Raw genomic sequence first — 25032 nt, forward strand, 5'->3', positions numbered from 1 at the left:
ATTTTTTTCTATTTGAATATGATTCAAAATAAAATTAAATCATATCAGATTGGGCATAAAATTTTTTTTTGTGCAATAAAAAACTTAGAGAAAGGAGGGCGTGTGCTAATTGTGAGAGGAGATTTTTTTCTTATAATACAACCTTATCTCAAAGCCCTTCTATCCATTGATTTGGATTTGAAAGCCTACAATTTGAAGAGATTAGATCTCTTGGGTGTTAAGAAAGATTTTGAGTGTGAGATATTTGGGTGGTTGGTGCGACAAAAATAAAAAAAAAGAGAGGTGGCATGCGTGACATTTGGAGAGGGTCTTCTTTCTTATCGCATCTCTTCATCCCAACACCTCCTTTCTTCCACCCTTTCATCCTCAACACCCAGATCTGATAGGTGATCAGATCTAAAAGTGAAAAGAGAGAGAAGAAGAGAAGAAGAAGGATTCTTCTTCTCTTCATGGTGATCTGATTCAAATCCCATCGGATCTACACAAAAGTATTCGCACAGTGATCTTCTTCTTCAAGATCTAGAAGAAGAGATCTACATCCAAGGATGAGGATCGAGATATGCAAAGTACTAGTACATCGGTGATCTCGATGCTTCGATCAGACATCTCCATATGGATACCAACAGAGGTCAGATGTGTGCACGGCTACGATCAGAATCTGGGACATCCGTAGGATCTGAGGTATGGAGATTTGATCTCTGATTTGTTTTACTAACCAATTATTTTTTTTTCAGATTTTAGATCATGGTTGAATATTCGTATCAAGATTCTAACTACAATTTTTAGATCTAATTTGGTATATTAATAAATTAAAAATATTTTAATTTATTTATTTTTACTGTATAGATGTTTAGAAAAAAATTTAAACTTCACGTACAAAATCGTAATGGTTTTCTAATAGTGGTATCAGAGCCAGATTCTGATACGAACATGAAAACCCCTTAGATCTAAAATCTAATTTGTAAAAATCTGATCTGAAGGTTAGTTTGATGATCTACTTATTCTGAAATAAGGTTGTGCTGGCATAATCTTGTTATGCTGAATGATATCCTAGAATGATGTAGAACATCGATTAAGATTAGATCTAAATTTTTTACATACTGTAATATGATTACAAGATTATTTTGGATCTAAAATTATTTTAGATCTGAAATAAAATATAAATTATTCAGATCTAAAAATATTAATTAGGATTTAATTTAGATCTAGTATGATTGCTGAAATTTTTCTTACATGCATAGATTCAATGTTATTGTTCACATATTTGACATGTAAAAGATAATTAGATCTAATTTTTAATTGATTACATATGTGATATGTTAGATTAAATTCTTAATAGCTTAGTAATCGAATTGAGATAGTCACCATAGACGTCTGATCATAAGATGATGAATGGATTAAAGTCTTTCTCTTGCCCATTTGATGAGTTCTCTATTATGACGTATAGGGATGCCGACTGTGATGTTTTCCATGAAGATGAACAATGAACAAAAAATTATATATAATACATATTTTAGATTTAAATCAGATTATACATATATTTTTATGTGTTTTAGATTGTTAAAATTTTATATTTGATATATTATTTGACACACAATCTAAAACTTAATTTCTGTAAAATTCTAGATCCAAAACCCTAGGCTTTGTTTGCATGAAAATATAAAACTATGACTGGTATGCCTGTGGAGTCAACTCAATTCTCAATGAGTCGACTTAAGTTGTTGAGGTGAGTTGACTCATTTTTGTTGGAGTCGACTCGAGATCCTGGTAGATCGGCTCATTTGCTGATAAGCTGACTCAACTGTGCAGGCTAGGTCTATAGATTTCTATTTATCTCAGTGTGTGCTGACTCATTATGACAAGTCGATTCATGTATCAGAATGAGTCGACTCAATTCTACAGACAAACTTATTGTATGAGATACAATAAAATAGTTTAGATTAAAAATTATTTTGAGATTTAAACTTAAACCCATGTACATAATGCACTTAATTGAGAATTAAGATTTAAAATTAAAAGATCTAAAATTATGAATTTAAGATCTAAATTTCAATGCATAAAATATGGGCATCGGGTATGGGTTGAACAAATTAGGTTTAGAGACTAAACTACAACTAGGATCATTGATTAGATCAGGTTAGAACTCTTTTTCTAATTTTAAGCAGTTGATCAAACCTAATCAAGAGTTGGTTGGGATTAGGTCAAAAGGGCTCAAAATTGAATTTAATTGTAGTTGGTCAAATTGATTCACATGTGATGTGAATTAATTAAGTCAAGATCAAATTTGGCTCAATGGTTCGAGCTCGGGTCTGTAGGTCAACCTAATTAATTTTAATCAACCAATTTGGTGTCTAAGATAAGTATTAAATGATGGTTATTTAATTGGTTCCATTGTCTAACCTGGCCAATTTGTTGGTGTCTAAGAAAAGTAACGAGGGGACCCCCACTCATTTTTACTTACCTGGCCATCTTGGGAGATTATGTTTTGTATTAGGTTACTTGTTGACCTGAGTTCACCCATGCCGACTAGGTTGGTCAGACATGAAATATGCTGACCCAAGCTATATTAGTCATTACATCAGATATATGTGATAATTAGAAGAGATCTGAACCTAAATTTTCTCACTAAATATTAAGTCTACTAGTCTTCTACCATTGTAGAGATGTGGGTACCTTTTTCGGTATTGATCGTTCTCAGCTGGTTACAGTGGTTCGGTTGCATCGGAAAGATACAACCACTCTATTGACATTAGATGTCTCAGGATAAAAATGAGGTTGGGCCTAATAACTGTCAGGTGAAGGACCCAATAACAGCTTTGCACTCGCTGATGAACAGTAGATCAGACTTAACTAAGAAATATGCCAATAACTGTTAGGTGAGGTCACAGGACTTAGAGACCAAATCGTTGCAACATGCTTGGAAAAGCATCTGGATAAAAATATATCCATGCATTGGTATACGTATCACCTATAACTATTAGATGAGGTACCATACATCGATGGGACTGTAGCACCTACTAGAATAACTTATTGCGTTAGAATTTTTATTTCTCTACCCGAGGAGTGTGAGAGGCTCAAAAAATTAGTGAGAGCCTTTATGTTTATTTTTAAAATTTTTAGAATAAACTATTATAAGTACAATCATCTAATTAAATCTTTACTCTCTATGATTAATTCTTCAGCTTCTAACACTATAGCTCGAATCCTAGATATTAATAACTTAACCGAAATCAATTATATATTCTGACTCAAAAATCTAAGAATAGTTCTTAATTTTTAGAAAATAAGCCATATTCTTGACCAGATTAACCTAATGTCATCAACTTGTCCAATCCATAGTTAACGAGCTATACTTGACAAATGAGTGGACATTGACAATAAGATTAGGTGCTATAAATTGAACTTCATAGTTGATAAAATTCAATGTATGCATAAGGACATGTAGATTATCAATGACATGCTGATTCATCTGTAATAGTTGTAAGATGATCAGAGTCACACAGTGCATAAGATGCGTGATGAGCAGTTTGTCCATGATAGATGATCAAGGACATTGAAGAGCTTGAATAGATCGATATGACCATATATAAGAAATTGCTAATGGATTTGATCCTATAATTTTTGAGTCATACAGATAGTTTATGAAACTATTATATGAATAAATATTATAGCACCTTAACTGAATTGGTCAATATGCTGTAACTAAGGGACCTTGAAAAGTTTAAAAGTACATACCTGGAGAACCTAAAGAAATATTGACACACCTTTGGAAGATATGTCGAATATCTCAAATTTGATCTTATGATTTTTTTTTTATTAGACTCTAGAGCATATTATGTACTTTAATATAAGGTCTAAGGAAAGAAGAGGATTGAGAGATGGTGAAGTGACTCTTTTGAGTCAGCAATGGTGTAAAAGTTGCACTAGACGTGGGCACCTAATCTCGATGATTATCATTTGGATTTAATTCTTTATTATTTGCATGGTGATGTATTTGTAAACTTATTTGAGTAAATAGTGAATGCCATTGGATCTAAGAGATCCAAAACAAACAACTTGAAGTATATAGATGGCTCTTTTGGCTAGGTCATGTATGAGAAGAAATGATTTACCGATTGAAGAAAATGGGCCTTTGGGCTCATTGACTGTTAAGTCATATCTAGTCTGTGAATCATCTCTTTGAGGATTAATGATCAAGCTATTCTTTATGGGTCAAAGGGATAAGGACTACTGAGGTTATCACTGCTTCATCACCTTTATCGATGAGAAGTCATGGTATAGGTATATGTATGTGAGATACAAATCTGAAAAATTTTAAAAGGTTCAAAGAACTCAGATGTGAAGTAAAAAAGATAAATCAAAAAATTTTTAAAAATACTTCGATTGGATCGAGGATGCAATACCAAATAAAAAATTTGTTGGTTATCTAAAGAGAATGGCATAATTTTATGATGAAATTTTCTTTGTACACCTCAGCTCAATGGTGTATCTGTGAGGAGCAATGGCGCTGTATGAGATATGGTTTGGTTCATCATGATGTCACTAATTTAACCAGTTTCTTTAAGAACAAGATTTAATTTTTGAAATCTAAATTAGGTTTCTTCTAAAGTTGATTTCACCACACCATATGAGATATGATATAGTGGACAAGTTAGAGGATAGGTCTATGAGAGCTCATTTACGGGATATCCCAAAAAGATTTGGGATGTCATTTTCTCTTTCCAGTGGTTCACAATGTAATTGTGAGTAATCATACTATTTTCTTCAAAATAGTGAGAGGATAAACTCAAAGAGATATCTCTAAAGAACAATGAGTCACAGAACTTATACAACCTATTTAAGATGAGCCAATATATATAGTACATCCTCCACCTCATAGATCTAGTAGGATCTCCCATCCTTTAGAAACGTACTTGGAATTCTTACAAAAGATTCAAAGAAAGTGTTTCTCGAGGGAGATTAAGAATATAGGAATGATCTCAAGTCCTACAACGACGTGATATGAGGAATCATGTAGTTATATGAAGGTCAGTGGGGGAGTCCCATACTGACATCGATTATGATATGGTTACACATAAATTTTTTTTTAAAGACCTAGGTCAAACATTCTGAAAATAAAAGGTCTATAGAGATAGATCTTGAAAGAATGTTTGGTTTTCACAGACAAATACATAGAAGAGGTGCTGAAAAGGTTCAGCATTGAAAGCTTCAAAAGGGATTCATTATCCTCTTGGGTATAGGTGTATGCCATGCTATGTACTCGACTTGGTATATCTTACTGTGAAAGTCATGAGTACATATTAGTCAAATCCAAACTGAGAGCATTGGATTACTATGAAAATATTTCTGAGTACTTGAGAAGCACTAAGGGATCATTCCTCATCTTTGAAGAAGGGTCAGGGCTAAGAGTGGGAGGATACACTGATGTTGATAGTAGAATATCTATATCAGCATGTATTCTCGAGTTATGTTGGTTAGATATGTTGGAAGGGTTCCAAGCAATCATCAAATGGAAGCCAAATATTCTATAGATGTGCAAGATGTGTTCTGGTTCTTATGATAGTTATGAAACTAGATGTTATACTATTAGATGCTATGACATTGTACTGCAAAAATAATGGTTCATAGCCCTCGCTAAAGAGCCAAGGTCTCACCAGAAATTTATGCACATAGAACAGGGATATACGCGATACCTTAAGTAGAAATGCAAGGAGGTATAGAGAGTAGACTCCACATAATAGTGGTAGGCCCGAGTCACTTAGCCAGCTAAACACCAAAGCTTGTCTTCAGAAGATGGGGCTTAGGTATATGGCAGATTGTCTTTAGTGCAAGTAGGAGTTTGTTAGATGTGTGCCCTAGAAGCCAATCTTGGCTGACATATACTTTTCTCTAGGGTATGTTTTATACTTGATGGATAGTCTTTATAATCATCAAGTCTTATGTGTCCATGATTTATCCTAAAAATTAATAAAAATAATTTTGTATATTCTCAAGGTGTTGAGAATTTGAGACATACATCATTAGTAGTTAATTTTTAAATACTTCCGATCGAAGGATCGTCATGGAGGATAGTGATCAATCCATTCAAGATTAGTGCATGGATCACCTCCCTTTAGGATAGATGAGTTTTGAGTTTACGATGTAAAGACATTGGGGTGAAAGTGTAGATGGTTGTTAGAGAACAACTTGCACTGAGCGTGACCAACATGAGAAACCACTTGGATGTTTACTCACTCATCAGTGATTTTCTCGATGCTGCAGTGGCGTGACTGATCTTTTGACCTGTAGTGTGTTGGCTATTCATAGTGAAGCTACTTAGTTTGACTGCACGTTTCTTTGGTTCCTTGCCATTCGGATCCTTGCTGTGTATGTTGGCTATTGTAGATTTAGGTTTGCTGTTTGGAGTAGGATGCACCTAGATAAAATCTATCAACCTTGGTAGAAAAAGAAAAGTCCTATACGATTCGTAAGACTGAGTTCAAAAAATCTCTGGCCAGAGTAAGAGTGAATACTAGAAAAGAATTTTCACATAATTCACAGATGAACTTGAATCGAGCCAATCTAGCATATGACTAATGATGGAGTTTGACGAGTTCTCTATGACCTCCGTCAAGTCGGGACTTATGATAGAGAGATTGTATCATATGATAACTATACTTAGGGGTTCATTATTTTTTTTGTTCTACAGGATTGCCACTATATATTGCTAGACGTCACTGGTGGATCGTGAGAACTCACTAAGATTATTTTCGGATTAACGATTTTTGTTAAGGTGAGTTGGAATCATTTCAGCCTATCAAAAAGAGTTTCGATGATTCTGTGATGGAGATCACGGTATGTCTCACTACCATACAGAATAGAATCTAAAGGGTCACATACATAAGGAGCATGATCTGATCAATAGCTTGGATCATATTCGAATTATCAATCGAATTGATAGTTTGAATTTTAGACACTACTAATTTGTAATCGTTACAGTTTTGGCAGTTGCTAATTATTAGCATAGGAACTTAATTGTAAATATTATAATTATTTTGAGATTAATTAAATTATGAATTAAATTTTAATTAATTTAAATTAGATTTAATTTAATTTAATGTTAATTGGATTCAATTATCCAAATCAGATTTGGATTTCAAGCTTGATTGGATCAGGCTTGATAGCCTTTTCGAATTTGACTCATTTCAGACTCGATTTGAACACGATTAAGATCAAATTTAAACTTGTAGAATCATGACTCAAAGAGCCTAGATTTTTTGAGACTCTCTCTCCAAAAATCATACCAAGAAGGGAAGTGGACGATGGTTTTCTCATTGCCTCTTTCTTCTTGCGTGTGTGAAGGAGAGGGGGCGCCAATAGTTGGTGCCCCACCTTATTTGAAATTCTTTCTCATCCAATATTTTTCTTATTTGAAGATGATTTAAAATTGGATTAAATCATATCAGATTGGGTATGAAAGAATTTTTTTTATGTGACAAAAAAATTAGAGAAAGGAGGGCGTGTGCTGATTGTGAGAGGAGATTTCTTTCTAACAATACAACCTTATCTCAAAGCCCTTCTATCCCTTAATTTGGATTTGAACCCCTATGATATAAAAAGATTAGATCTCTTGGGTGTTAAGAAAGGTTTTGGGCATAAGATATTTGGGTGGTTTGTGTGACAAAAATAAATAGAGGAGAGGTGGAGTGCGTGACATTTGGAGAGGGTCATCTTTCTTACCACATCTCTTCATCCCAATGCCTCCTTTCTTTCTCCCTTTCATCCCCAACGCCCAGATCTGATAGGTGATCAGATCTAAGAAGAGAAAAGAGAGACAAGAAGAGGAGAAGAAAGATTTTTTTTCTCTTCATAGTGATCTGGTTTAGATCCCATTGGATCTGTGCGAAAGTATTCACGCAGTGATCTTCTTCTTCAAGACCTGGAAGAAGAGATCTAGATCTAAGGATAAGGAGCGAGATCTGTAAGGTGCTAACACATCGATGGTCTCAGTACTCTGATCAGATATCTTCATATAGATACTAGTAGAGGTTAGACACATCTGCGGCTACGATCAGAACCTGAGACATCTGCAGAATCCGAGGTATGAAGATCTGATCTCCGATTTATTTTACTAACCGATTATTTTTTTTCAGATTTTAGATTGTGGTTGAATGTTCGTATCAAAATTTTTGCTATGATTTTCAAATCTGATTTGGTATATTAATAAATTAAAAATAATTTTATTTATTTATTTTCACTGTATAGGTGTTTAGAAAAAATTTTAAACTTCATGTACGAAACCGTAGCGGTTTTCTAACATCAGGAATCTTTGACTATTACAATCAAAATATAATTAAATTAAACTTGGATAAGAAGAATACCTATAATATTAATTTTAATTTTCGTGAGGCATCCAAGTGTCCACCCTCTAATGGTGATCCATACAAAAATCGAACCAAAGACAGCGCTCTTTCACCTTGCTTCAAGAGTTCTAGCCCCTAGAACTTGACTAACCACTAGTCAATTAGACTTTCCTCTAGATCTGAGTCTGAACCTCTTCAAACCTTACACTGGACCTAACCACCTTCTTCTAGACCTCTTAAACCCTTAGAGCTATTAGAAATAGGCTTGTCTTAAAGGAACAAGTCTTGTCCTAAATCCTAGAGTTGTAAGAGAGGGAGAAAGGAATTGGATAGGGTGTGTAAGAGTTGAATGATCAACCCTATTTGCCACCCCCTATTTATAAAACTAGAGGGGGCACCAACAGAAAAGCCATGCCCCTTCTAAAATGGCTTATCACATTCATATATCATTTATCTGAGAGTCTTTAAGCATAAGGACTCATCAGAGGTGATACATCAATTCAGCCTCTCTCACATGCATACCAAAATTAAGGATGCTTTTGGCATCCCTTCCTGATTCAAATTGTCCCATAATTTTCCATGTGTTAAGGGTATTTGAAATTAAATTAAAAGGACTTGATAAGAAGATAAGAGGCACTTCCTTCTACCCAAAGCAGAAGGACTCATCAGGTGTCTCTTCGTGAGTTCTGCAGATCACCCACTAGCGCGTGCTGGTCAAAGGGTGTTTTGGCATCCTTCCACCCATCAGATAAATTTGAGATTTTTCATGTGTAAACCTTACTTGAATATGAATTCAAATAGTAGAAAAATTTGATAAGGGGGTGCTTTCTTCTGCCCAAAGCAGAAGGACACTTATCACACCTCTTCGTGTGATATGCAGAACTCTTGAGCATGCCAAAAATTTCCAAGTGTTCCATGCCCATTTAGATGCCAAATCATCCTTTAAAAAAAGGTTTCAAGGAGGTTAGAAATCTGATGTCCATTTCCTAAGGGTCAGAGACCCAAAGCAAAAGGACTCTAGTACTTCTGCATGCTAAAAACAAAGTGGACATGCGCCCTACTCCAATTTAGTGCCAAAAGTACTTAACCACTTGGACTCTTGGTCTTAGAATGTGGATAAAGGCTTTAAGACCCCTATTTTGAGCTGTCTTTAAGTGGCTTAATCTAACCCAAATGTCCACCAAATTAGGTTAGCAAATTATCAAGGATTGAGACCAAATTGATCTCCCAAAGAGCTAGGATTTTTATACGTGCCAATATGCTTACCGAAGATCCTGATTGGATCTAAAATTTCAATCAACCTTATCAAAAAGGATCCTTGGCCAATTTTTTTATATGTTTGACCCATTGAATTCTATATCTTGCTAGTAGCAGGTTCGGATGTAAGTTGACCTAATTTGATTAGACTCTTAATTGATTAACGTCAAAAATGAGTTAACTCGAGTTCAGCAATTAGAACCCTTTTTAATTGATGATCGATCAAGCCTACAAGTCATGATTGATGTCTAACAATATATCATGACTATTCAGAAGATATAAATTTGATGAAAATACTAAATATATCCTTCAGTGGTAAGTTACCATACAATTCAATCCTTCGATCATCCCTGTATCTCGAATATATTCATGAGTATGGAATTATGTTAAACTCAAACATAAATTCATATCAATTCTCTATTAATCAGTGATGACTCTAATGATGAAGTATTAGAAACTCTTTCTAATCTCCATCCTACTTTTGGTCAAATTTTTTTTTTCAATCATCTAGTGATGAGAATTCACGGGATGCAATTTTTTCTTATTAGGAGTGATCGATTTTTTATTGATCGACACTCAACCTTCATACATACTCTACCATATCTAGAACATTTTGTATATATCTTAATGCCATGCTTGGGTATGAACCAAAATATAGATTCATGTGCATAAGATTTCATAGTGATCTCGAGTCTAAGGATCACTTGCATAACTCCCATTTAGAGAATCATTTTTTGATATGCAAGTAAGGCTTCCATAAGATGTTCTTTGTTGGCAAGTCAATTCAGTGGATTCATTTTCAAATAAGCACCCATATCCTTGTATTAATGTCCCCACACAAGTAGCTAGTGAGATCAGCCACCTTCTGCATCGAGTATATATAGGATGTGCCAATCTTTCCAGAATATTGATCTTCGACTCAATATTTTCATGACTAAAAATATTTAAGATTAGAATTTTAGAATGTTAGATCTCACAGGCATGACCTTCATGTCCCCAAAATCATTATCCTAATCTTTAGGATTTATCATAACCTTCAACATAGTAAGATGCAGCTAAAATGATGAATCAAATGCTTCATTTTATTATCAAAAAAAAATATCATTACATGAGTTAAAAATTTATAAAAAAAAATTCTATCGCATCACATATGCGATTGGCTTGTAGAGCACTCTTCTTTCAGGCAGGACCAAGTAACATCAATTCGAAACTTGAAGATGCAAGTAGGTCAAATGGTGAAGATGATCTCCGAGAGACCACAAGGTTCCTTGCCTAGCAACATGAAGATCAATACGAGGGAGCAACTCAATGCAATCACATTGAGAAGTGATAAAGAGCTAGAGGAGCCACATCAAATAGAAGAGATAGAGGAGGAAATAACAAATAAGGAGCCAATTAATAGCACAAATCAGCCAACTTAAGTCCGTCGGTCTCCTAAATAGCTAGTAGATGGATGGTCTCTGGGTATAAAATTTGCTGATCCGAATGCAAAGCCTTATGTGCCACCACTACCATTCCTTGAGAGATAGATACAGCATCTAGATAAGCAGTTCTCTAACCTTTTCAATATTTTAAAGAACTTACATATTAATATTCTTTTTGTGAATGCTATTACTCAAATACCTAAGTATGCCAAGTTTCTTAAAGAAATTTTTACCAACAAAAAGAAATTGAAAGAGCATGAGATAGTGAATTTGAATGAAGAATACTCAGCAATACTTAAAAATAAATTATCACAGAAATTAAAGGATCCAGAGAGTTTCACTATCCCTTGTATTATTGGCAATTGTAGTTTTGATAAAGTTATATACGATTTAGGAGCAAGTATTAATCTCATGCCTTTTTCTATTTTTAGAAAGCTGGAATTAGGAGAACCATAGCCAACCACTATCACTCTTCAGCTAACTGATAGATCTATCAAGTATTCAAGAGGTATAGTAGAGGATGTCCTGGTAAAGATAAATAAGTTTATTTTCTTTGTTGATTTCATTGTTCTTGACATAGAAAAAGATATTGAGGTACCTCTTATCTTAGGAAGACCATTTTTAGCTATTGAAGGAGCTTTAATTGATGTTCAACAAGAAAAATTAATTTTTAGAGTCCAAGATGAATAAGTTACCTTTAATATTTTTAAGGCTATTAAACATCCCAATAATAATCAAATTTGTTTTCAAATTGATGATATTGATCAATTAGTTCATGAGTATTTTGTAGAAAATAGGTCTGAGGATCCTATTGAGGCTTACATTGTCCAATCAAAAGAAGGTTCAATTGAAGATGGAAGGCAAGTGGAATGTATACCATTATTGGAGGCTAGGTCACACATTCTACGAGCATACAGACCAAATTTTGAATAGTTAGAAAGATCATCTACACCTCTCCCAAAACTATCAGTTGAAGAGCCACCTAATCTTGAACTTAAACCTCTTCCTTCTCATTTAAAATATGTTTTGTTAGAAGGTTCTTCACACTTATCTGTTATTATTTCTTCTTCTTGACAAGTTTGATGGAAGAGAAGCTATTGAGAGTATTGAAGAACACAAGAGGACATTTGCATGGACCATAGCAGACATTAAAGGAATTAGCCCCTCAGTTTGCATGCGTAAAATTCTCATGGAGGACAACTATGAGCCTACGATCTAGCCCCAAAGGAGACTCAACCCAAAAATATAAGAAGTGGTCAAAAAGGAGGTAATCAAGCTACTAGATGCAGGTATTATCTATCCTATTTTTGATAGTTCTTGGGTGAGTCCTATCAAGTGGTTCTTAAGAAAGGTGGGATCACTGTAGTTTAGAATGATAATAATGAATTGATTCCTACTAGGACTGTGACTAGGTGGAGAGTATGCATGGATTATAGAAAATTAAATGATGCAACTAGAAAAGATCACTACCCTCTCTCATTCATAGATCAGATGTTAGAGAGATCAGCTGGGTGTGATTTTTATTGTTTTCTAGATGGTTATTCTGATTATAATCAAATTGCCATGGCATCTTAGGATCAAGAGAAAACTATTTTTATGTATCCATATGGTATATTTTGTTGTGAATGAGTGGTGCTCCCAAGCCTTGGGAGGCCATGATAGGAGTCACGATGATGATTCTAGAAAGCTAGGACTAGTTTGGGTCTTAGGTCTAGGACGGGAGTGATCCTAGGGTGAAGGCATCCATGGGCTCGAGGTTCAGATGATGAGGATTTTGAGGAGCTTTTTTGGAGCTCCGAAGCTTGAAGACACAAAGTGGAGCGAAGAACCAAAGCCAACGTTGAAGATTGTGGAGAATTACAGGTTTCAGGGAACTGGGTCGACTCAGTCTCAGACTAGGTCGACCAAGTCATAGAGGAATAGAAAATGGGCTCTCTGGAGATTTGGCATGGAACGCAAGTTAGCCGGCTTAGTGCCAAACTGAGTCGACTAAGTGTTAGGTTAGTCGACTCAATCTGGAACTGAGCCGACTCAGCTGTGCGGGCAGAGCACGATGGATTTTTTGTTTGGGCTAGGGTTAGATTTTAATCCTAGGCTCTTAAGGCTTGATTTGATAGGTCTTAAGGAGGAGTTTTTGGTTAGGGCCTAATGTCTATGTATAATACATAGAATGTATTAGGGGTTGAGTAGTAGATTCAATACAAGATCTTTTCTCCCTAACTCTCCCTTGCTCTCTGGTTCTTAAATAAAACCCTAGCCACCTATTTCTCTACTTTCTTCTTCTTTGATGGAGTAAAATTTAGGTTCCACGCGAGGTGATCCTGGTCAGGTATAGGGTTTGTACCGGAGTTTCCCTTAAAAATTGGTATCAGAACTCGATTACATGGTGGAAAGAAGGAAGATGAGGTTTCAGCCCTGTCTTTTGCAGCACCCAGGTTTTTTGCTATTTCTTCTTGATTTCCTTGGTTGTGTGATCTCCCAAGCTTGGTGGAGGGTTGTTTTTGATTCAAGGAAGGGTTGGAGGAAGGTGGAGGGGGTGTGAGGCATGGTATTGCAGAAGGATGTTGGGCAAGTTGTTTGCTTGGAGGGTGTAATGGCTGCAAGCAGTTTCAAGGTGGAGTTTGAGAAGTTTGACGGTAAGAGAAACTTCATCTTATGGCAGCAGTGGATGAAGGACTTATTGGTGCTGCAGCGGATCTACAAGGTCTTGGTAAGAGAGAGATAGAAAAAGATCAGCACAGAGGATTGGGAGGAGCTGGAGGAGATTGCCTTCAGCACAATCAGGATGTGCTTAGTGGTTCAGATTCTACTGGAGGTCAGCACAGAGACCATGATGAGAGACCTTTGGGAGAAGCTAAAGAAGCTGTACATGGGGAAAAATATGACAAATAAGCTCTAATTGAGGAAGCAGTTATACAGCTTGCAGATGTCCGAAGGAGGCGATCTAGTTAGTCACATCCAGAGGTTCAATCAGGTATGTTCTGATTTGTTGAATATGGATGTGAAGACCGAGGAAGAAGATCAGACACTATTGCTGCGGTGCTCACTCCCATCGATGTATGATGGTCTGATCACAATCTTGGTATACAGCAAGGAGTCCTTAGAGTATGAGGAGGTTGTGGGTGCCCTGAGGTCAAATAAGCAGCAGAAGAAAATCTGCAAGGAAGACTCTACTTCGGAGGCATTTGCTGTTCATGAGAGGCAAAGAAGGCCTGGAAAGAGAGATAAATCTAAAGGCAAATTGGAGAAAGTCTTGAAGTGTTACAAGTGCTATAAGACTGGATACTTCAAGAAGGATTGTCCACTGTGGAAGAAGGGAAGAGATGAGAAAGAATCCATCAGTATAGTCACTGAGAGCTTGGAGTCAGATGAGCTCTTGGTAGTTTCGAAGGAGCCTATGGGGTGCGGTGTATCAAAGACAGCTTCAGAGAAAATCGCAGAGTGTAGAGGATCTAAAGGGATAGCAACGAAGTGCGAGATGCAGTTAGGACACAGACAGCTACAGGACATGACAGAGACACAATCAGAGCTAGGCGGTTATGGAGTCGTGGCACAAATGTAGTTGAAAAACCCAAGACATATGCGGCTGCATGGTGTAGCATAGAGGCAGCTGGGAGATAGACAACTATGGACCACACGAATGGCACAGAGGCAGTTGAGAGACAGACAGCTACAGACCGGAGGAGCGATAGAGAGGCAGCTGGGAGACAGATAGTTGCAGACCGTAGGATGAATATAGCTGAAACTCAGGCGGTGGCATAGGCATATAGCACAGGCATGGCCGAAGATATGCGGTGATGGAGCTGTGGCATAGATACGGCCATGGAGATAGACAATGATGGATCGCAGCATAGGTGCATCTGGGGAGACAGGCAGCTATGGAGACACGGTAGGGGCACAGTCGGATACAGGCGACTGTGGGATGGACGTGCAACTGAATTACAGGCAGATGCAGGAGTCTGGGATCCAGATGGAGGCTGTGGAGTACCGAAACCAAAGAGGATACCTTGAAGGATGCAGGCTTCGAGTGCCTTGGTGGCATAAGGCACGTAGGGTGCGGGGGCTGATGCACAGGGCCTGGTGCATAGGAGGTTCACTTTGGCAGCAGTGGATGCGGATGCATCAGATGCATGAGCATGAAGTATTGGAGGACAATAGGATACTGGAGAATGCCAACAGATAAGGAAGGTAAAAAGATCTTGCAGGTGAATTGTGTGGGGTTTGTCAAGGCTTGGGGCACCAAGGTGGAGATTGTTGTGAATGAGTGAGTGGTGCTCCCAAGTCTTGAGAGGCTATGATAGGAGTCATGATGATGATTTTGGGAAGCTAGGACCAGTTTGAATTCTAGGACTAGGACGGGAGTGATCCTAGGGTGGAGGCATCCACAGGCTCGAAGTTCAAGCGATGAGGACTTCGAGGAGCTTGGTTGGAGCTCCGAAGTTTGAAGACACAAGATGGAGCAAGGAACCAAAGCCAAGACTGAAGAATATGGAGAATTGCAAGTTTCAGAGAAGTGGACTAACTCAGTCTCAGATTAGATCGACTAAATTATAGAAGAACAAAAAATAGGCTCTCTGAAGATTTGGCATAATATGCAAGTTAGCCGGCTCAATGCCAAATCGAGTCGACTAAGTGTCAGGTTAGTTGACTCAGTTTGAGACTGAGCCGACTCAGCTGCTCGGGCAGAGCACAATGGATTTTCTGTTTGGGCTAGGGTTAGGTTTTAATCCTAGATTCTTAAGGCCTGATTTGATAGGTCTTAAGGGAGAGTTTTTGGTCTGGGCCTAATGGCTATGTATAAATACATAGGATGTATTAGGGTTTGAGTAATGGATTCAATACAAGATCTTTTCTCTCTAACTCTCCCTTTTCTCTTTGGTTCTCAATTAAAACCCTAGCTGCCTATTTCTCTACTTTCTTCTTCTTTGCTGGAGTAAAATTCAGGTTCCATGCGAGGTGATCTTGATCAGGTATAGGGTTTGTACCAGAGTTTTTCCTAACACATTTGCCTTTAGGAAATGCCATTTGGTTTATATAATGCACCAACTACTCTTCAGAGATGCATGATGGCTATTTTTCATAATATGATTAAGGATTTTCTTAAGATTTTTATGGATGATTTTTCTATTTTTGGGTTTACATTTGATAAATGCCTGCAGAACTTGTCTCTTATTTTATAGAGATGTGAGGATTCTAATCTTGTCTTAAATTAGGAAAAATATCATTTAATGGTGCAGGAAGGCATAGTGCTCGGCCATAAGGTCTCCCATAAAAAGATTGAAGCGGATAGAGCTAAGATTGAGGCGATTGAAAAGCTACCTCCACCGACTCCAGTGAGAGCTGTTAGGAGCTTCTGGGGCATACTGGATTCTATCGTTGATTTATAAAGGACTTCTTTTTAATTTCTAGACCTCTAACTAATTTGTTGTGTAAAGATGTTCCTTTCATTTTTCTGATGAGTGTTTGCAAGCATACAACACGCTTAAGGAGAAGCTGATCACGACACCTATTGTAGCGGCACCAGATTGATCACTATCATTTGAGTTGATGTGTGATGCTAGTGATATAGCTGTAGGAGCGGTACTTGGTTAGAGAAAGGATAAAATTTTTCAGACTATTTACTATGCCAGCCTCACGTTGATAGAGGCTCAAAAGAAATATGCAATCATAGAGAAGGAGCTCCTGGTAGTAGTATTTGCTTTAGATAAATTTTACTCTTATCTTATTTTATCTAAAGTTGTTGTATACACTGACCATACAGCTCTGAAGTACCTCCTTGTCAAGAAAGATGCAAAATCTAGATTGATCAGGTGGATTCTCTTGCTGCAAGAGTATGATTTGAAGATTAAAGACAAGAAAGGTACCAAAAATGTAGTGGCTGACCACCTTTCAAGATTGGAGAATGTCATGAAAAAGAAGTTGGATACTTGTCCTATCAAGAAGGAATCCTCAGATGAGTGCCTCTACATTGTTATAGGTAGAAAAATTTCATGGTATGCTTGTTGACCCTAGGATTGATTTTGATGATTTCAAAATATTAAGTATAGATGATACTAATCACATATTTCAAAGATGATTATAGGAGTTTCCAGGTGCTTAAATTGATAAATTTATCCATGGAAAAAATCTTCTTAAGTTGGCAAACCAAAGCTATCAAGAAAACAAAGTTTCATAAGTTTAGAAGGTTCAATATGAAGAAAAAATAATATTAAAAAGTTTTGAGTCGATTCTGAAAAGTTTTGAGTTGATTTCTATATGTTGGCATGTTTGGCATGCAAACTGAGCCGACCCAGTAGAAGATTGAGCTGATCCAGTCTAAGCAGATACAAAAAATAGAAAGCTAAAATTTTAGAATCTCAAACTTAGCTGACCTAGTGAAAAACTGAGCTGGCTCAGTACTTAGTCGGCTCAGTGACCTATAACGACTAGTTTTCTATTTTACAGCTTTTTATCCCCATTCTCTCACAATAGCTACTTCAGCCCTTCCAACAAATTAGAACACTTTCTTCAGTCTCTGTCAAGCCTATTTAAAGGTAGAGAATCAAAAAAAAAAATGAAGAGAAGTAGATAGAAAGAAGAAATCATTCAAATTTGAGAGCTTCATTGAATATCCAGGAAAAAGAAAAAAAAGAGAAGGATTCAAGCACTGATTTCAAAGGGCATTCAAGAGAGATCCTCTACAACTTCTTAAGCATCCTCTTAGTATTCTAAGAAGAGTTTTCAAACTTCAAAAGAGCATCATTTAGCCTCTTCTTTGCACTTCAAAAAGAGTTTCTTTTTAGTTTTTCTTTTGTGCTGAATTTGTATTTTTGTTCCTTTATAACTTTCTTTTAGAGAAAGAAGCTTGGGGTTGATTGTTAGCCCGAGAAAATAATCGTTGTATGCTTGTGGTTGGTAAGCCAAGAAAAAAACTAACTAGGTTGATAGTGAGCCCGAAAAACTATCGATGTAGGGTTGTGATTGGTGAGCCCAAAAAAAATCAACTGGGCTTGTTTGTGAGCCTGAAAAAGACAAACACATTGTAGTCAAGGGATTATAGTAGAATTCTTAAGGAGAGCTTGGGGAGTGGACATAGGAGCCGATTGTTCCGAACCACTATAAATTTGTATGTTTGTAGTGTACTCTATTATGTTTGATTTACATACTTTCAATACTTGCTTAACTTAGATTTTATTCTGCTGCTATATATTGTTCTCATCTCACAATCACTTAAGTTAGAAGTATATAATTGTTTAGAGCTTTAATTTGACTTAAAATTTTTTAAAATATCCAATTCATCCCCCCTCTTGGGTAGCCATTCTTGGGCAACAAGTGGTATCAAAGCGAGTGGAGTTAAAAGATCTCATGGTTGACCCATTTGGTTGTTTGTTTGGTGAAGGATACTCAACTATTAGACCTTTTTTTTTCAATGGCACTAATTACACTCACTGAAAAATTAGGATGAAAATTTTTATTCAAGTACAAGACTATGATATGTGGAGTGTCATACTTAATGATCCTCACACACCCATAATGATTGTCAATAATATGTGTGTACCTAAATCCAAAAAAGATTGGAATACAAATGACAAAAGGATGGCTTAATTAAATTCTAAAGCCATCAATATTCTTTATTGTTCTTTAGATGTACATGAGTTTAGTAGAATATCAATTTGCATATCGGCTAAAGAGATTTGAGATAAATTAGAAGTAACTCATAAAGGAACAAGTCAAGTTAAGGAATCTAAAATTAATTTATTTGTTCACAAATATGAAATATTCAAAATAGAAGCACATGAGTCTATTTTTGATATATTCACAAGATTTATGAATATTATTAATATTTTGAATGGTCTTGACAAAATCTATACTAATCATGAACTTGTGTGCAAGGTTTTGAGGTCTTTGCCAAAAGAATGGGAAGCAAAAGTGATGGCAATTCAAGAAGCTAAAGATCTCACCAACCTATCTCTAGAAGAGCTCATTGGTTCACTTATGACATATGAGTTGAGCATGACACAAAAGGAAGAAGAAAATGAGCCTAAAAGGAAGACCATTGCTCTCAAGTCATCGATTATTAAAGAAAGTTCAAGTGATTCTATCGAGGATTCAGAAGATAATGAAGAAATGGTGATGATTACAAAAAGGTTCATGAGATTCATGAGAAAAAAGAAAAATTTTGAATCAAGAAGAGAGAAAGAAGAAAAGAGTCAATATAGAAAATATAGAGAGGACTGTTTCCTACTAAAAAAGAGCTCAAAGAAATTAAGAAGGAAAGCTATATTGGCTAATTGGAGTAGTAGAGAGAGCTCAAATTTAGAAGAAGAGTCATCCTCAAGTGAAGAAGAGACAAACATATATTTGATGGCTCACAATGAAGAGGTAAACTCAATTCAAGTCAATGATTTTATATTTGATGTCTTCAATGATTTAATGGATGAGTTTAAAAAATTAGAGCTAAAAAATAAAGAACTTAAAAGATCCAATCTTCTTTTAGCTAATGAAAAGAACAAATTATCAAGAGAAAAAGAAGATATCTTAAATGAAAAGAATACTTTAGCTCAAGAAAAATATATGTTCTTTGAATTTGAAATTTTTTTAGTTGAAGAAAATAAAAAGTTGAAAGAAGAATATGAAAAATTAGTGAAAGAAAGAAAATCTCCTTTGAAAGAAAATGCTAAACTAAGAAAAGAGATTGAAATATTGAAGCTTATTACTGAAAAATTTATATTTAATTTTCAATTAATAATAAAAAGTCAAAAATCTATTTTTCATAAGGCTGAAACTAGTTTAAACTCTTTGAGAAAATAGAAAATGATCAAAAATATATTTTCAAAAGCTTTATTTGAAAATCATTCTGTTAAATGCTTCAAATATAACCAAAGTGGCAATAAAATTTTAGAATGCAACATTAATAGAATTGGCGATACATTAGTCAAACAAATTTGGATTCCAAAAGGAACCATATGCTCTAACCTCTATGGATCTAAAATAGTTTGGGTATCAAAAGTTGGAAAATAATTTTTACAGGTTGACCAAGTATCTAATTAAGTAAAAGAAGCTAATTCTTATAGATGGATGGCTTGAATTTGAGATAATAAGTGATGATATTTGGCAAAAGCTAAACCTTCTTTACATCATACCATCATTAATTATTGATTGATTTTGATGATTTGTCAATATGTGTAATGATCTTATTATACGAGTTAAATGTTTTGAATATATTGCTTATTTGCATACTATCTTAATATTTTATATCATGTCCTTTTGATTATTAATCATTTGAGAAATCTAAGATAAGCTTGATTGTATAAAGATATTTTTGATTGCAAAAATTTATAAAGTTTGTCAATCCCCACATAAGATACTTAACTATTAAAATTATATTTTTTTTAATGGCTTTGTTTGCAAAAGAAAGGGAGAGAAAATTTGATAATTAAATAAAATAAATTTGACATCAAAATCTTGTCATAATATGATATTTTTCATAATGTGATATCAATTTGGATATGAGACACAAAATTCAACAAGGATAAGAATTAATAGTTGTAACGAGAGTAAGCAAGGAATGAAACTAATAATTTTGGCATATAGTAAGGGGTAGTAAATTTTGAATGAAAATTGAACTCAATTGATTATGATATTAAGGGAGAGCTTAATATTTTTGGATTGTTAAAATTTACTTTATTGAGTTTATTGATTATTTCGTTTATGTTATTCTTTTTGATGATGTCGAAAAGGAGGAGAGAGATAGTGAGTATATACTTAAAGGATTAATGCTTAAGATGCTTATTAACTTAATGATTGAAACCTTAATAATCATTGATTTGAATTGATACATTCTTTAATATGAGTATATATAAAATGTATAATGAATTAAAGATTAATTAAGAATATGCATGAAGTAAAAATTCATCAGTATTTATTCTATCACTTCATGATTCAATTTGATTGAAACATATCATTTATTTTTATTATACATATACTCAAAGTTTTATCATCATCAAAAGGGGAAGATTGTTGACCCTAGGATTGATTTTGATGATTTCAAAATATTTAGTATAGATGATACTAATCATGTGTTTTAAGGATGATTGTAGGAGTTTTCAGATACTTACATTGAAGAATTCATCCATGAAAAAGATCTCCTTAAGTTGGCAAGCCAAAGCCTTTAAAAAATAAAATTTCATAAGTTTAGATGGCTCAATATGAAAAAAATAATATTAAAAGATTTTGAGTTGATTCTGGAAGGTTTTGAGTTGATTCCAATATGTTGGCATGCTTGGCACACAAACTGAGTCGACCCAATGAAAACTGAGCCAACTCAATCTGAGTGGATATAGAAAATATAAAGTTAAAATTTTAAAATCTCAGACTTATCTGACCCAATGAAAAATTGAGCTTGCTCAGTACTTAGCCGGCTCAGTGAAAAACTTCATCGGCTTAGTGATCTGTAACAGCTAATTTTCTATTTTACAGCTTTTCATCTTCATTCTCTCACAATGGCTACTTCAACCCCTCCAACAGTTAGAACACTTTTTCCAGCCTCTATCAAGCTTATTTAAAAGTGGAGAATCAAAGAAAAAAGAAGAGAAGTAGATAGAAAGAAGAAATCATTCAAATTTGAGAGCTCCATTGAATATCCAAGAAAAAAAAAAAAGAGAGGGATTCAAGCACTGATTTCAAAGGGCATTCAAGAGAGATTTTCTACAACTTCTTAAGAAGAGTTTTCAAGCTTCAAAAGAGCATCATTTAGCCTATTCTTTGCACTTCAAAAAGAGTTCTTTTTTAGTTTTTCTTTTGTACTAAATTTATATTTTTGTTCCTTTACAAGTTTCTTTTGGAGAAAAAAATTTGGGGTTGATTGTTAGCCTGAGAAAATAATCATTGTATAATTATGGTTGGTGAGCTAAGAAAATTATTAACTGGACTGATAGTGAGCCCGAAAACCAATGGGTATAGGATTGTGGTTGGTGAGCCTGAAAAAATTAATTAGAATTATTTATGAGTCTAAAAAAAATAAATACACTGTAGTCAAAGGATTATAGTAGAATTCTTAAAAAGAGCTTGGGAAGTGGATGTAGGAACAGATTACTCTGAACCACTATAAATTTGTGTGTTTGTGCTGTGCTCTATTGTGTTTGATTTACATGCTTTCAATACTTATTTAGTTTAGTCTTTATTCTACTACTATATATTGTTCTCACCTCACAATCACTAAAGTTAGAAGCACATAATTATTTAGAGCTTTAATTTGACTTAAAATTTTTCAAAATACCCAATTCATCCCCCCTTTTAGCCATCCTTGGGCAACATTGCTGATATTGTTAACTATCTGATTGGTAAGGTTCTTCTACTTAATCTTTCTTTTCAACAAAAGAAGAGATTTTTATCTATTGTCAAACATTATTTTTGGAATGAACCTTCCTTGTACAAGTGTTGCGTAGATCAGGTCATTAGGATGTGTGTCTTGAAGGATGAGATGAAGAAAATTCTGCACCATTATCATGATCGTGAGATAGGAGGACATTTTGGCCCAACTAGGACAGCCTATGGGGTTCTTCAATCAAATTTTTATTGGCCCTCTTTATTCAAAGATGCTCATTCTTATGTTTCTTTATGTGATCACTATCAAAAAACTGAAAAATTTTTTAGGAGACATTAAATGCCTTTAAACAATATTCTTGTGTGTGAAATTTTTGAAGTTTGGGGTATTGACTTCATGGGATCTTTTTCTAGTTCTTTTTCAAAACAATATATATTTGTGGCTATAGATTATATTTCAAAATGGGTAGAAGCAGCAGTTTTTCCAACTAATGATGCTAGGGTAGTCATCAAATTTTTAAAAAAAGCATATCTTTACACATTTCGGTACTCTTAGGGCAATCATTAGTGATGGAGGCACACATTTTTGTAATAAGTAATTTGAAAACCTTTTGAGTAAATATCGTGTCAGTCAAAAGGCATCTACCCCATATCACCCACAAACAAGCGGTCAAGTAGAGGTATCCAATAGGGAACTAAAGCGAATTTTAGAGAAGACTGTAAGTACATCTAGGAAAGATTGATCATTGAAATTACAGGATGTATTGTGGGCATATAGGACCGCATATAAAACACCTATTGTTATGTCCCCATATAGGCTAGTCTTTGGTGAGGCATGTCACCTTCTTGTTGAGCTAGAACATAAAGCATATTGGGCAATAAAAATCCTTAATTTTGATATGCAAGATGCAGGAAAGAATAGGTTGATGTAGCTTAATGAGATGGATGAGTTTTGCCATGATGCTTATGAGAATGTCTGGATCTACAAAGAACATACTAAGAAGCGGCATGATAAAAATATTGTAATGAGAGAATTCCATGTGAGACAGCAAGTTCTCCTGTATAGTTCACAGCTACATTTATTTCAGGAAAGCTGAAATCAAGATGGACAGGTCCTTATACTGTTACTAAAGTCTACCCGTATAGAGCAGTGGAGATCTCTCATAAATCAAAAGGTACCTTCAAGGTTAATAGCCACAGGTTGAAGCATTACATAGGTGAAAATTTTGAGGGGGAGAAGGCAGTCCTCCGATTGTAAGATCCAGCTTAGAGCTTTATGAGAGTCAAGCTGACGACTATAAATCAGAATTACTCGATTAGGTTATTTCTTTCCCTTTACTCCTTTAGTTTGATTTTTTTCTTTTAATTTTTAGTAGTGTCTTGTTGCTCTTTTACCACTTTAGCATGTTTTTATTTTTATAGAGAAGATAAAGCTCATACTAGTTTGGGGGTACAAGGATCATATCATATCAGTTGGATGCATACCCACAGAATGGGAAGCTTTCATTTAACACCTTTTGCTCTTTATTTATTTTTTACATTGAGGACAATGTTACTTTTAGTTTTAGGGGTGGAAAATTATTCTAATCCTCAATTTCACATGATTCAAAAAAAAATAAAAATACATGATCAAAAACATGAAAAAAATATGAAAATCTTAGAGCAAAAGGAGATGAATTGATATTTTAAGTTTCAAATTTGTGTTTTCTTTTCTCAATTTGAATATCACTAATATATGAATAGGATTGTCATAGATTTTTGATTAAAAAGAATGTTGAGAATTCACACTGTTCGAATTTTATGTTAGGATATGCATGTATGTTTCAAAAAAAATTTATCTAAATAATGCAGCGAAATAAAAGATTAAAATATTTTTTAATCTTAATCGTGCATGTGTAAAATATAAAATATTAGGATCTACTTCAAATACTGAAATTGAATACATGCTAAATTGTATGCTGAAATTGAATATATGATCGAATCACATATCTGTTTCATAAATTTTTTTTTCGAATCTGGATCTAGAAGAGAGTAGGTTCTTCCTAAGCTGCGTAAGTGCCTGACCTCTATAGATATTCACTCAGGATTAGCCTGGAACAATCCTCTTTATTTTTGATCTTTCTTCTCTAAGAACAATCATCCTACGAATCTGAACAAAACCTAGATCATGATTAACTCTTTGATCATTTTCTTAATCTTTTTATCTTTTCTTCTCTTGCCTTTCTTTTCTTGATTATGAAGCAATCAAGGACTAAAAATCAGCAAGCAAAGGGGACGCCAAAGCTTCCCTTGGGCATGGAGATATGGGATGCCCAACACCTTGGGTTTTGGATCCTTAAGGGAGGAGAGGGAGAAGAGAGAGGGGGCATGAGGAGCTTCTATTGAAGGTGTGGGCTGCTGGAAATCAGATCTTAAGAGTCTTAGAGAAGACCCCTTTAAATAGGCAAAAGGTTTGAATCCTATTCAAAATCAAATAACCACTTAATATAAGTCCTACTTGCATTAGGAATCCTTATTCCTTTAGTCATTTGACCCCCTTTAGGAGATCCTTTAGGTGCCAACTATTGAAACCTTTGCACCCACAATTTCATACACCACATAGCACCCATGGGATGCCCCAATCAGGTCCCACATGACCTCCATCAAGTGGGCATGCCCAACTTGATCAAATCAAGTGATGCCCCATTTAAACTATCAAGAAAATT

Source organism: Elaeis guineensis, chromosome 6 (assembly GCF_000442705.2).
Source record: "Elaeis guineensis isolate ETL-2024a chromosome 6, EG11, whole genome shotgun sequence".
NCBI classification, from domain to species: domain Eukaryota; kingdom Viridiplantae; phylum Streptophyta; class Magnoliopsida; order Arecales; family Arecaceae; genus Elaeis; species Elaeis guineensis.